This window comes from Cebus imitator, unplaced genomic scaffold, assembly GCF_001604975.1.
Source record: "Cebus imitator isolate Cc_AM_T3 unplaced genomic scaffold, Cebus_imitator-1.0 Scaffold88, whole genome shotgun sequence".
NCBI classification, from domain to species: domain Eukaryota; kingdom Metazoa; phylum Chordata; class Mammalia; order Primates; family Cebidae; genus Cebus; species Cebus imitator.
Window position 1 is genome coordinate 3,057,534 of NW_016107403.1, and position 14,458 is coordinate 3,071,991.

Consider the following 14,458-nt stretch of genomic DNA (forward strand, 5'->3'; position numbering starts at 1 on the left):
TTTATCGGACTTAAAAGGGTTCTTAGTTGATTATCTCCTGGATCTGGGAAGGTAGGAAGGAAAACAAGAGGGATGGAGATTCTCTATAGAATGTAGATTTTTCCCACAAGAGACTTTGCAGGGCAATTTTAAGGTACGGCAAGGGAATATATTTTTGAGTTAAAGATTTTTTTCCTTATCTCATAATGTTATGCCAGAGTCAGATTGAAAAGTAAGTCGTGTTATACAGGGTCAAATAAAGCCCATCTGATGAGGATTTATGGTTTGTAGGGCATGACTCCCTGGACACTTAGGTAGGAATTTGGATAAGATAAAAAATCCAAGCTTAGTCCTGATCTATTTTTATTATTTGTGCTGGCCACGTGGATTAGGCTTGTAAAGTCTAGAAAAACTTGTCCTCTAGCTCTGGGCTATTTTCTTGAATCATTCTTTTAATGGTTTCCTTCCCTCCATTCTCTCTATTCTGCTGGAAACTCTACTATTTGGCTGGTGAATCCACTGGGCTGGCTCTCTAATGTTGCTGTCCTTCCACTCCTGGTTTTCAGCTCTCTTTTTGCTCTCCTCTCTGGGAGATTTCTCCAGTTATTTTCCAAAGTGTCCACTGAGTTTTTCATTTTGACCCTTGGATTTTTAATACGTTTCATTTTGGCTCTTCTCTTTATTTTGTTTTAATACTATTCTGTTTTTGTTTCATGGATATAATATCCCCTTCTAGTTCTCTAAGATTATCAACATTAGATTTATTCCCCAGGGTCCCTTAAGAGTCCATTTCCAAAAGTTGGTTTTTTAAATCAGTTGATTAAATTTTGGTTTCTGTCATTCAGCTTAGATACTTTCCTCATGTGTCTGGTGATTCTCCTATGTGAGAGTAGAGAATTAGACTTGTATGGAAAATCTGCATGAAGCCTGGCATGGTGGCTCATGCCTGTAATCCCAGCACTTTGGGAGGCCAAGGTGGGAGGATTGCCTGAAGCCAGGAGTTTGAGCAACAGAGTGAGACCCCCATCTCTTCCAAAAAATACAAAAATTAGCTGGATGTGGTGGCATGTGCCTATAGTTCCAGCTACTTAGGAGGCTGAGGTGGAAGGATCTCTTGAGCCCAGGAAGTGGAGGCTGCAGTGAGTTCAGATTGCACCACTGTACTCCAGCTTGGGTGACAGAGTAAGACTCTGCCTCAAAAACAAACAAACAAACAAACAAACAAAAAAACAACAAAAAACGGATAAAGAAAAACAATTGTACTGATTTTACTGGATAGCTGGTGATTGTCATTTATGGGATGCACCACAGGATGATTTGGCTGGGACTTTTCATATGTTCCAGTATCAGTTTTTCCTTTTGGGCTGGTCAAATTCACCCAAAAAGAATCTTTTCATCTCCTGTCTGGAAAATATGTGTGTGTTGCTAGAATTCTGGGATCCAAATTGGAGAAGAGAACTGGAAATTTTAGCATGGAGATGTAAACCCTAATTTAATACTCCCACCTTTATTTTCCATATCATATTCTTATCCTATCTGTGCTAGATGCTCCTCAGTATAGAGATCCTGTATTATATTTTTATTTTTTTCAAAGAATAAAACTCCCGTTTGCAAGAAAAGAGGGGTATTAGTGATCTATTTCTCAAAAAACCAACTTCCAACCAGTCTTTTTTTTTTTTTTTTGAGACAGGGTTTCACTCTCTCACCCAAGCTGGAGTGCAGTGGTGTGATCACAGCTCTCTGCAGCCTGGAACTCCTGGGCTCAAGCAATCCTTCCATCTCAGCCTTCCAAGTAGCTGGAAGTGCACCACCATGCCTGGCTACATTTTAAAATTTTTATAGAGGCCTCCCTGTGTTAACCAGGCTGATGTCAAACTCCTGGGCTCAAATGATTCTTCCACCTTGGCCTCACAAAATGCTGGGATTATGGGTGTGAGCCACTGTGCCTGGTCCAGTCCTTTATTTTAAACTCTATTTCTAGAAGTAGCTGGTGCTCCCAGTTTCTGAGGTTCTGGGGGATTCTGTGTTATAAATTGGGTTGCTTCAATCCACCATCTTTATCTGTGAATTTCAACTTTAGAAATCTCTTTTATCTACACTCTCTATCAAGGACATAGTATCTTTAGTATTTTTCAAATGTATGATGTTAATAGCTTTTATTTATTTATTTTTTATTTTGAAATTATCACGTGGCTGAACAGGAATCAAGATCAATAGCTTTTAAAAATAACTGTGTTTTCTGTGGTGTTACTAGCTTTTGGTTTTAATTGTCTTACACTCTTTATGAACAAGCATGGAATACTGCCCAAATTTCACTTCACATTTGTCACTTCTTGTTCATAAAATGGTGATGAATCACTATGTAATTAAATACTATTTTTTATCCTGCATTCTAGGATCTTCATGATGAATTCATATCTTTCTGGGCTAATATTCCATTACTGTATACATTCGATTAAATAAGTATGGACTCTTCATGATTCCTTCTCCTGCTTTATGACTTCTTATCTCTTTGTCTTTGCTTCTCACAGTTCTTGGAGCATGGAAGTTCCTCCCTACCCTTTTCTGACTATTGCAATCTTATTTCCCCCTCAGTGTTCATTTCCAGGGTGACCTCTTTCATGGAATCTTTATTTCAGTATTCCTTTATTCATGTAGTCATCTTTTTGCTTATTCATTGTATATTTATGGAGCTCCTACCATGTGCTAGGCAATGTGCTAGGCTACAGGGATACAAAGTAAGCAACAAAGACATTGTCCCTGCCTTCATAGAGCTTACAGTGCAGTGGGAACAGGATGGAAGTGGGAGACAGACTTAAATAATTACACAATAAATACATAGCTATAAGTTGTGATGAGCCTTATGAAGAACCAACTGTGTCTACAAAGTGAACAAAGTCTTCCCTGCCTAAGTAACATTTGGGCTACAATGTGAAGATGGGGAGGAGATAGAGCATTGTTGGGAAAGGAAGGACAAGGGAAAAACTAGGAAGTACAAAGTACTGAGGAATGTTCAATGACCCGAAGGAAGACCAAAGTGACAGAGAGCAAAGAGAGAGTGATACAGTGGCAGATGGTGGGGCTGGAGAGCTAGGCAGGGGCTAGATCAAGCAAGGCTTTGTGATCTAAATTAAGGAATTTTACACCTTACCATAAGGCTGATGAATAGTTCCTGAAGTGGTTTGAGTGGGAAAGCCTATGACTAGATTTATGTTTTTACCACATCAGTTCACCTGAAGTGTGCAGAGCACATTGGGTGGACTCAGAATGGAAGCAGAGAGGCTACTTAGGAGGCAGTGCAATTCATGCCTATGGGAGATAATGGTGGCTTGAACTCAGACTATGGCAATGGTGATGGAAAGAATGTTTGAAAAATATTTAGAAGGTAAAGTTGACAGGACTTGTTGGACTGGACGTGGCTGGTAAGGGAGAGGGAATAATGAGGAAAGATTCCTGGATTTCTGGCTTGTTCAAAGGGGTGGATCTTGATTCACTGAAATGAGAACAATTGTCTCCTCTTTTAGAACATAAAAGAATAATGCAAGCCAAAATGTGCTATTTTGCATTGTGTTTTTTTTTTTTTCTGACTCTCCCCACTGAGCTATAAGCATAGTGAGGGAGAGAATCTGCTTCATCACTATATTTGCAGATCCTCCTATTCTCAAAGTGTCCAGTCTAGTGTTTATTGCTGGGGTTTGTCCCAGAGACCCCAGCTGCATGACAGATGAATAAATGTACTCACACACAGAATACAGTGAATGAGTGGGCTAGGGGCTTGTGAGCTACTCACAGAGAGAGATCGCAGCTACATGACCCTGACTGGTTTGCCCTCTCTGCGTTTATTCAGTATAGATTTAGTAACATAGGCTGTAAGTCAACACACTTGTTGAGCAAGATTAAAGGCCAGGTTTCAAGCCCAAAACACTATTAGAGGGTAATATCCCTGGTTGACCTTACCCCTAGAGGGTTATCTGGCTCAAGAGTTAGTTTTAAGACCACATGAGTAAACAAATTATTCAGATAAACTCCCTCACGTACCTTAGCTATTTACTTTTCTTATTAACTAAATGTAAACGGGGTTTAGGCTGCCTTCAGCCGAAACTTCTACTGAAACTATGCAAACTTCTTGGACTTCCAAGAAGGTTTGTGATTATATTCTATAACATTCTCTAATATGTTTCCCACCACCCTGAGTGGATCCCCACAGTTTATACCAGTGGAAGGAAGAGATAATGCTTGATTCTGATTTTAGAAATTGGAATGTGCCTGAGAGTTGGACTTTAAAAAAAATAGGTGACCGGGTGTGGTAGCTCATGCCTGTATTCCCAGCATTTTGGGAGGCCGAGGCAGGCGGATCATGAGGTCAGGAGATCAAGACCAGCCTGGCTAACATGGTGAAACCCCGTCTCCACTAAAAATACAAAAAAATAGCTGGGCATGGTTGTACACACCTGTAATCCCAGCTACTCAGGAGACTGAGGCAGGGGAATTGCTTGAACCCGGGAAGTGGAGGTTGCAGTGAGCCAAGATTGTGCCACTGCACTCTAGCCTGGGCAACAGAGCGAGACTCTGTCTCAAAAAAANAAAAAAAAAAAAAAAAAGGCTTAGGGAAGATTTTTGCTTCCATCTTCTAATATTTTTTTTCTAAGTTGTCTGAAAACCAAATGAAATGGCAAATATAAAAATATTTGGGAGAGAAAAATATCTCTCAAAAGGAATTTATGTCATTATTATCATTATACTTATGTTTTCTTTGGCTCTCAATTTAAGTTCCATATATTTCTCTTATTTGTAAAAAAGAAAACTAGGTAAGACATATTAGCAAAGGATCTAATCAGTGCCAGATATAATGAGATAGCGTTGTTTTTGTTACTGGGATGTCTGCTGGACCACTTCCAGATATTATCCCATATGTGTTTGCAGAAACTTCTTCCTTAGTGAATTATACAGTATTTGTTCTCATTGAATCTTATTTTTTCAGTGGAAAATAACTTTTATTGAGATTCCACCAGCTGCAAAATCTGTTTCTGGCATTAAGCTCCTCCTTCCTTTGCAATTTGGTCTTTCCTGAGTGGTCCCATGAATACTTTCTTCACCTCTATGGTCTGGAAACAGCCATGGCCAAACTTGGAGGTAGTGTCGATGAACTTAAAGTCAATCTCCAGAGCCCACTGCTTAGTCTGCACCCAAGGGTCAGCACTCACTTCTTGGTTCCCACGACACAGCCTTTCAGCATAACAAAATCATTGGTCACTTCACCATAGTGGACAAAGCCACCCAGAGGGTTGATGTTCTTGTCAGACAGGTCATAGTCAGTGGAGGCATTGTTCTTGGTGAGCTTGCTGTCCTTGATAAGGTAGCCCTGGCCAATCTTAGAGATCTTGTTGATTTCAGTGCAGTGATGGTAGCCTTTCTGCCCAGCATGTGCCACAGAGAAGGCCACATGGGTGGGATGCCATGCCCCAATACAGGCCACCTTGCACAGGTCTTGGTGGGTCTTGCTGGGCAGCTTCTTTCTGTGTCAACGACTGGTGACCCCTTTGTAGACTTTGCCCTTGGTCACTCTGACGGTGTTGATCATCTTGTCCTGCCCAAACTCTTGGTTCACAAGTACCTGCTGCTCCAGCCTCTTGTGGGCCCAGTCCAGCTTCTCAGCCATGGTGCCTCTGTTTGCCTGGATCTCCCCATCAGATGGGTCTTCTTCTGGTGCAGAGGAAGCAGGAGCATCTGGATATGGGCAATGACGCGGATGACTTGGCAGGCCTTCTCCAGCTACTTCTTGCCATCCTCATCCTGCCATTTCTTGCAGTACTTGGTGAAAGCCTTCTTCTTAGATTTATGCCAGTTCTTATAGAAATGCCTCTTGCACTTATCATTGATGTGCTCAGCAAAGATGGTCTTGAAGGTCCCGAGGCCTCAAGGGGTTTCCACACAGCCCACAATGACCATAACTACCATGGGTGGCGTCTCCACAGTGGTCACAGCCTCCACCTCCTTCTCATTCACCTTGGATCCTGGCCTGTTGACTTCCTGCATGATGTAGATCATGCCAGGAAGGCTGTGAGGTGGACTGGCTTGGAAGGGTCATCCTTGGGGAAGCTCTTCACCTTCCTACGATGCCTGCTGCTGTGCTTCCGAGGCAGGAAGCCAAGGGACCCCTGTCTGGGAGTGGAGAGCTTTCTGTGAGATATCATGCTGTCAAATCCCGCTGGTAGAGCTGTACTCATTGAATCTTAATCAGTCTTTAAGTAAAAGCAATTACTTAATAAATGTTGCAATTAACTGGTTCTTGAAAGCATACATGATTTGTTAGGAAGACCTTTGTAAATATCAGTAAAACAAATGTCATAGGACATTTGGAAGACAAACAAAAGATCTTTCTGGTTCATAGAAAGATGAACCAGAATACTATAGACCCCTAAAACAGTGCAGCTTATCACCTAGCCAGTGTAAAGGATTGTGAAATGCTCAGTGGTGCTTTCTTTGATGGTTAAAAAGGGCTTTTATTTATCTTTTGGGGTAAATTAACTATTTGGAAAATATCAATCATGAGCGACAGTATTTTGCACTTTGATCTTTTCTATTGCCTCATGTTACCCCTGTACTAGCAAGCAGAAAAATATTATATTCCAATTTATTTGAGTGATATATCTATACTGAAGTTCAATTTCATCTCTGAAGTGAATATGAATTGTATTTAATGAAACTCTAAGAGCAGTTGTACAAAGTGAAAAGGCCAAATATTTGGAATCAAATTTGTCAAGTAACATTTTACAAAAGTGACATATTTTCTTTTTTCATTCTTCATCATTCTCATAATTCAAAACTGAGTCCAAATGTCACATCCTGTATTCTGATTTGTCTCTTTTCTACCTGGCAGAATTAGGCTTTTTCCCCTGGGCTGAAACAGCCTCTTTTCCTTTCCTCTGAAATAAAACTTACAACATGATATTGTAAATTTTGGGTTTCCTGGAGGCAATGATTTTCTATTACTCATCTTTGAACCCCCTATGCCCATCAGAGTTCTTGGCCCACAGCAAGAGCTCAGCATGTTTGTTGAATGAATAATGTAAATTCCCCCAAAGCACATGAATTCATTTCATGCTAAAAATTTCATGTTCAAATGTGTATTAGCTAGTTTCTGTAACAAATAAATTTCAAAATTTCAGAGGCTTAACCAAATGGAATTTTATTTTTTATTCATATAACAGCAATGTGGTTGTTCTTGGTCAGCAGGAGGATATCTTTTAAGGACACATACTCCTTTCTTATATCTCTGCCTTTCTCTAGGGCCTCAGTCAGATCTTAAATTTATGTTGATTTACATCCTTAAAATATAGAAATCCCTGGATATATTCTTATATAATGCAATGCATACTGCATTAGGCAAGCCACTTATCTCTCATTAATTCATATACTTAATATTTATTTGAGAGTCTCCTACATATAAGACAATTCTTTAGGCTCTTAGAATATGACAGTGAATGAAATAAAGATCTCTGCCCTTGTGGAACTTACATTTTATTGAAGGTATACAACAATTAATGAGTTAAATAAATAAAATTATACAGCATGTTAGAATGTGATAAGTGCTATGGAAAGATAAAAGGTGTTGCCAGGCAAAGGAGATTAGGAGTATGTAGATGGGTAGTTGAAAGGTGGATAGATTTACATGGTAGTGGAAATCAACAGTTCTGTTTTGGCCACTCACTTTACAGAAGGGCTGTGAAGGAGGCAGGAGGTTTGAGGAATCTGGAGTTTGTGGGAGAGGACTAAGCCTGAGATAGAAACTTGAGAGTCATCAGTGTGTGAATGTGATTTGCACCCAGGAAAGTGTATGAGATCTCCGAGGGAGTAAGGTTAGGTTGAAAGGAGGTGAAATCTGAGGACTGAGCCCTGGGGATATGCCACCATTCATAGATTTGTAGAGAAGGCAGAGCCAGCATGAGCCAGCAGTGCCAAACCAGTGAAGGGTTTGGGTGTAGGAACCTCATGCAGAAAGTGTTTCAAGGAGACTGTAGATGAGCACATCAAATGCGGCTATGAGGATGAGGAAGATGAGGACTGAGAATTGTCAACTGGCTTTTGGAAAAAAGGAGATAATTGCTGATCTTGGTAAGAGGCACTTCTGTGAAGCAGAGGAGTAGAAAGATTGATTAAAGTGGTTGGGGGGGAATGAATAAGTGTGAATGGTAAATATATAGTACTTTTCCAAGGAGTTTTGCCATGAAAGGTTGCAGAGAAGGGAGTATATACATATATCTATATCTATCTATCTATCTATATACATATATCTATATATCTATATATCTATATATAGATATATGTATATATATATGTAAGGTTTATTGCTGAGGTAAAATGAGGAAACTGAGGCAAGTATAAGAAAATGAGAAGCCAATTTATTCAGCTCCCGAGGTTCTGTGGTCCAGGGAGGGGCCAGAGAGGTCGCTGTGCAAGGCTGTTTAGGTCATGGGGTTTTATGGGAAGGGAAGGCGATTGATTGGCTATTGGGGAAACAAAGCAAAGGCAATTTTGTTGGCTGTCAGGAAGCAGGAAGTGCCTGAAACTAGTTGCTACTGGTAGGTGGGTAGGACTTTCGGTAAGTGAGTCTTGATTGGCTGTTGGGGAAACAAAGTGAAGGCAATCCTATTGGCTATTAAGAAGCAGGAAATGCCTGGAGCTAGTGGTTATGGGCAGGCCTGTGGGACCTTGGGTAAGCGGGCCTTCCAGGGGCCTACAGAGCAGACTGCTACCGGGCAGGGTCTGATGGGGCTTCTTTAAAAAATTTTCCTGCAGGGTTTATTAACAGCGGGCTGGGGGTTGAATGCATAATTTAGTGCTGAATGTGGGCTTGGGTCTGGTATTCGGAGGCAGGTGCAGGGAAGCCATGTGGCAAGGCCAGGTAACGAGTTTGGGTGATGATGCAGTTATCAGGCACAGAGAGAAATGGATGTGTCCGTTTAACCCTCTGCAAGGCAGCTGGCCTTACAATATATCACACACACTCTCTCCCTCTCTACATATATATACATATATATACACATATATATGTGTATATACATATATATATGTGTATATATACACACATATATATGTGTATATATATGTATATATATATGTGTATATATATGTATATATGTGTATATATATGTATATATATATGTGTATATGTATATATATATATATATGTAGAGAGAGAGAGAGAGACAGAGTGTGTGTGTGTACCTATGGACAAAGGAGGTTGTTTTGCTTTCTTTTCTCTTCTTTAAAAAAACAAACAAACAGACAGACAAACAAACCATGGGTATGTTATTACAACATGTGTGCCACGAAAGGACTTGACCCAGTAGAGAGGAGGCATTGTTGAGGTGGAAGAGATAGGAGAATTTGAGAAGTGAAGCCTTGCAAAGGCCAGAGAGGATGGGATTCATAGCTCAAGTGGGTCTTTCTTGAGGGAAGTGACAGAGGGCAGCTTCGCTAATAAGGGAGCTTGGGTGCTGGATGAGGCAGCATGCCCTCTTTTATCCTATTGGACAATTCTCTAAATTCAAATACATTGTCGATTGAATGCTTACCTGGATTCGAAAGATCTTATGACATTGAAATTCACAACATGTTCTCAATTTGGTGGTGGAAGAGATAGTGAGAGGCCTGGCTGACTCTTCCTATCCTTTTACTCTCAGTTTATCACTTCCTTGAGATACTACCCTCATATAGATTATGTTCTGCTATTTGGTAATACAGAACATGTACTTCTCCCATTATGACACCTACCAAATTTTATTTTCGTTTTTTGATACGTTTTCTTGTTTTTTCACTTAACTAAAAACTCCATGAGAACAGCAACCATATTTTTCTTTCTCTCTATTGTATCTCCAAAACCTGCACAGCCAGGCATCAAAGGAGAGTTGAATACAGATATGCTTGGCAGGCAGTGGGAATGTAATACATATATTTGTTGAAAAATAAATAAATGAGATTTATTTATTTATTTATATAATATGATGAGAGAGTGTTCACATTTAAATTAACTACCTTTTAGATTTCTTTAGCAAGATCTCAGGAAATCCTTTTCTAATCCAATGAGAGGTAGGGATTTATGTGTAGAAGAGTCTTTAATGATATCCACCCAGACATCCATTTTTTTTCCTTCCATTGTCACAAAATATCTGAATTACATTATGGCTAAAAAAATATAATTGCATCACATTCAAATGATTTAGTGACACAAATTATTTGTTAATAAAGCTTCTTACACATATGTAATAGATACCAATTTTTTTCCTGACATTCAGGAAATAATTTTATCATTCTTTAGAAGGATTTTATTAGAACTGGTATTAGCTCCCACATGTATAAACCAGTGAAAAATTCAGTATTAATCATTTTTAAAAGATGTCTGACCTTGTTTTATACAGTCATGCTGTAGGCTTGTATCATCTTTATAAAGGGTCCTACAGCCTCCCAATTCTGGAGAGGGGCAGATCCCTGGTCTCATCCAGGGTTGCATTTATGGCTGTTATTCCTATGGTCACATGATGCTGTGGCTCTGATGCTGGGTCCATTTGTGGTCCCATTTGTGGGCCCAGCATTGCTATTCTACAGCTCCAGATCCAGGTCCTTGCTCAGGTTCTGCAGAAACTCTACATGATAGAGTCTTGGGTACGTCCCCAACTGGACTCCTGATGTCCTGGCCTGTACCTTTTAAGTGCCTGACACCTTCAAGACCCTGCCCCTGAGCTGCTGCAGAATCTGCAAAACTTGTCCTTATTCAAAATTCTGCATTATCTAGTGGAGCAATGCCTACTTCTTCCCATCCAATATCCCCAGTACAGAAAAATTCATCCTGCTTCTTCTTTCAAAAACAGGGCTTCAGGAAGCACTAGAAAACCCAGAGAACCTGGCCTCAGACCCACCACAAACAAATCTATGTTTTTGGGAATGAAAAGGATCTGACCTCAGGAACACAGAGGCTTGATTCCTTCCTTTCAGATGGAGCTACAGAAACAGGGGAAAAAAAAAGTACAAATTAATTTCCCAGCTGGTCACTCTGCTATGTAATATTTTCAATAAGTCATGTCATAAACATTCAATCCACATTTGCTGAATGCACTGGATTCTAACACTACACAAGAAACTCCTTTAGTATACAGATAACAATTTTTAATTAGCACTTTGCATAAATGGTTGGGCTAGAGGCCTTAAAAATTTGTGGTCTGGAAAGTAAAATTAAACATTTATCTTTAACTTCACTGTTTTTAATATTCTTAATTTGTCTGAAACATTTTTCACACAAAACTGACCTATTTCTATGTGGCTGACTAAAGCTACTTAGCTCATGTAGGATTTAACTGTTGATATTTTATTTTCTCTAGCTTGCAGACAGAAATATTTATTTTGGTCACCTGAAACATATACTCACAGTCAGATTTGGGGGTTTGTAAGCATTGTGTTTACAGGCAAAGAATGATCAAGTATCTGCACCTCTCTGTTCCTCTCCGGGATTTACTGTCAAGAGCCCATGCTTGCCTGGTCACAGGATCACCTGGTCAGTCTGGCTTCTGTGGAAGTCTGTTATTTTCCTAGATTTCTGGGGTTAGAATGAGTGACCAGAAACACATTATGTCTCCCAGGGTACAAGCCTATTGAGGTTGCTGGAAAATGAGCACAATTAGGATCAGCTCATTAACTGCAATGGTTTTCAATGCATCACACTGAGCATGTAACCCTTATGTGGTCAAAGGCATTGCGCCCATTAACCAGTATCTGGACAATCACCTTTCCATGTGGTTTTTCTGAAAGATTTCACACTCTCTATAACTGAATCAAGGAAAATAGAACACTTTTAATGAGGAATTACAATTAATACCCTGATTCATTGAAAAGTAACAATTGTGGTATGTTAGGTATTAGTGTATTATTTGTAATCATGTTTGATTTTATTTTACAGCTAGCACTTTTTCTAAGAAGAATTCTTGAATATTTTTGGAAAGAAACAATAGTTCTGATTCAATATAGATTCAAAGACTAGGTATATGTGGCCCTGCCCATGACATTCTAGGTGGCCTCGGGCAAGACATTTCACAAATAATGAGGAGCTGGGCTAAATCAGTGCTTCCCCATCATGGGGAAAAAAATCCCCTTGGGAGCTTTTAAAAGTACCAATTTTCAGGTTCTATCCCCAGATCAATTAAACCGGACATTGTGGGGTGGGATCTGGCAGTTGTATTATTTAGCAGCTTCTCCAAGTGATTTTACTGTGCAGCCAGGATTGAGAACCAATGGACTGGATGATCTATACCTGTTTCACTAGCTTTCACAGTCTATGAATTATTTCAGTGTGTTTTCCCTGGAAGGAAGTTTCTATTATACTGTAGTCTTTTTATTCTAATTTTTGGTGGCATTTCCCTTATTTTTCAATGTAAACATTCATTAGGTAATTTGAAGAAATAAACATCACAATTTTATATTTGAGGTTTCTAACAACAGATCTGGAGAGGAGGGTACTTTTGGTGTTAGCTGTGCTGTGAGTCTATATGCAAATGAGGGGTGGTCTCGAATGCCTGTCCGTTATTCAACCAGTGTGTTTGTGACCCAAGGGCCTGGCTAACTCCCTCAAGAGTATTCAATCCTGCCTCAGCGCTAAGATTAGGATTCAGAATCATCTGAGCACTACTGAATAGAAATCCTTTAGAACTCCAAGTGTGAAGGATGCTGGGTGGTGCTAATGTGCAGCTGGCTTGAGAAACATTGACCACATTGGTACAATCTAATTCCTTATAAAATGTAAAATATAATTGGCACCCTGTAATTTAATTACCAAATGTATAGCATAAGACTAGCTGTGTAGTTTAGGCTAGTTGATTATCTTCTCTAAGCCAGAATTTTGATCTGAAATATGGAGCTAATAATAGTACCTTTTAATTGGATTATAGTGAAGCTTGGTTGAGACGACTGAGGAAATGAGCGTAGTTCACTGCCTGGAACATGGTAATCACTCACTATTATTACTAAAACCATGACTAGTGGGGGTGCGGGGGCGAGGTGGCTCATGCCTGTAATCCCAGCACTTTGGGAGGCTGAGGTGGGTGGACCACGAGGTCAGAAGATTGAGACCATCCTGGCCAACATGGTGAAACCCCATCTCTACTAAAATTACAAAAAAATTAGCTGGGCATGGTGGAGCACGCCTGCAGTCCCAGCTACTCGAGAGGCTGAGGCAGGAGAATCCCTTGAACCAGGGTGTTGGAGGTTGCAGTGAACCAGGATTGTGCCACTGCATTCCAGCCTGAAGTCAGAGCGAGACTCTGTCTCAAAACAAAAAAAACTATGGCTCTATTATTGTTATATTATTATTTACCTTTATATTGATATTAAAAAAAAACCACGGATGTGGGAGTGGGAGAAGGGACAAGACTTCTTTTTTATGATTAACAGGAGGAGTTGATAGGAACCAAAAGTTCCAGGGAATTAACACACACACACACACACACAATTTATATATATCACATTATGCATATGAGTCCCAGAGAAGCAGGAAGCAGCAGCAAGAAGCAACTAGCACATGACAACACCTCTGCATGTGCACCACACACTCAAGCAAAGCCATTCCTCTGGTTAGGGCAGCAGCAATCCCCACCTTCCCACCTGCTCACAAAAGAGAAAAAAGAAACTTCCTTTTTTTTTTTTTTTTTTTTTTTTGAGATGGAGTCTGGCTCTGTTACCCAGGCTGGAGTGCAGTGGTGTGATCTTGGCTCATTGCAACCTCTACCTCCTGGGTTCAAGCAAGTCTTCTGCCTAAGCCTCCCGAGTAGCTGGGACTACAGGCGCCTGCCACCACGCCAGGCTAATTTTTGTGTTTTTAGTAGAGACGAATTTTTGCCATGTTGCCCAGGCTGGTCTCGAATTTCTGACCTCAAGTGATCTGCCCACCTTGGCTTCCCAAAGTGCTGGGATTATAGGTGTGAGCCACCCAGCCGGGCCAAAACTTCCCTTTTTAAGGGCCATCCAGTAAAATTTCTGCCCTCATGACCAGGAAGAAGAAAAGAAAGGAAAAGAAGTCTAAGCTGATACTGTCTTGAAGGCCGGCAGTGGCCATTTTCTCGTCTTTGCCAAAGCAGGACATGTTTATTTATTTATTACTTATTATCTCTTTCCACAAATTCTGAAGGACACATTATTTTTAACACTGAGGCTGGAAGGGCACATCACTGTCCCTCACAAATACTTCAAACAGTTGTCTTCAAGATCCTGTGGTTCTATATTTGACTTTTTTTTTTTTTTTTTTGATACCGAAAAGAACAGTTGGGATGAAAGGCATTGGTCCCTTGCTTCCTTTTAGATGGCCTCTAGGCAGTGGGTTTTCTGTAAGCCTGGCAAAAATTCTGGAGCCAATCTCTGGCACATCAGAGTGCCAGGCAGGGCCTTGGGACTCAGGGTCTGTGCTTAAAGCCTCCTGCTCACTGACCTCTAGAGA

The 14,458-nt window shown here is 40.3% G+C and overlaps 1 pseudogene; it reads right to left on the reverse strand.

Annotated features, from left to right (window-relative positions):
- Nucleotides 1-4,951: 4,951 nt before the first annotated feature.
- Nucleotides 4,952-6,206, reverse strand: LOC108308854 (annotated as a pseudogene).
- Between the last annotated feature and the right edge of the window lie 8,252 nt (nt 6,207-14,458).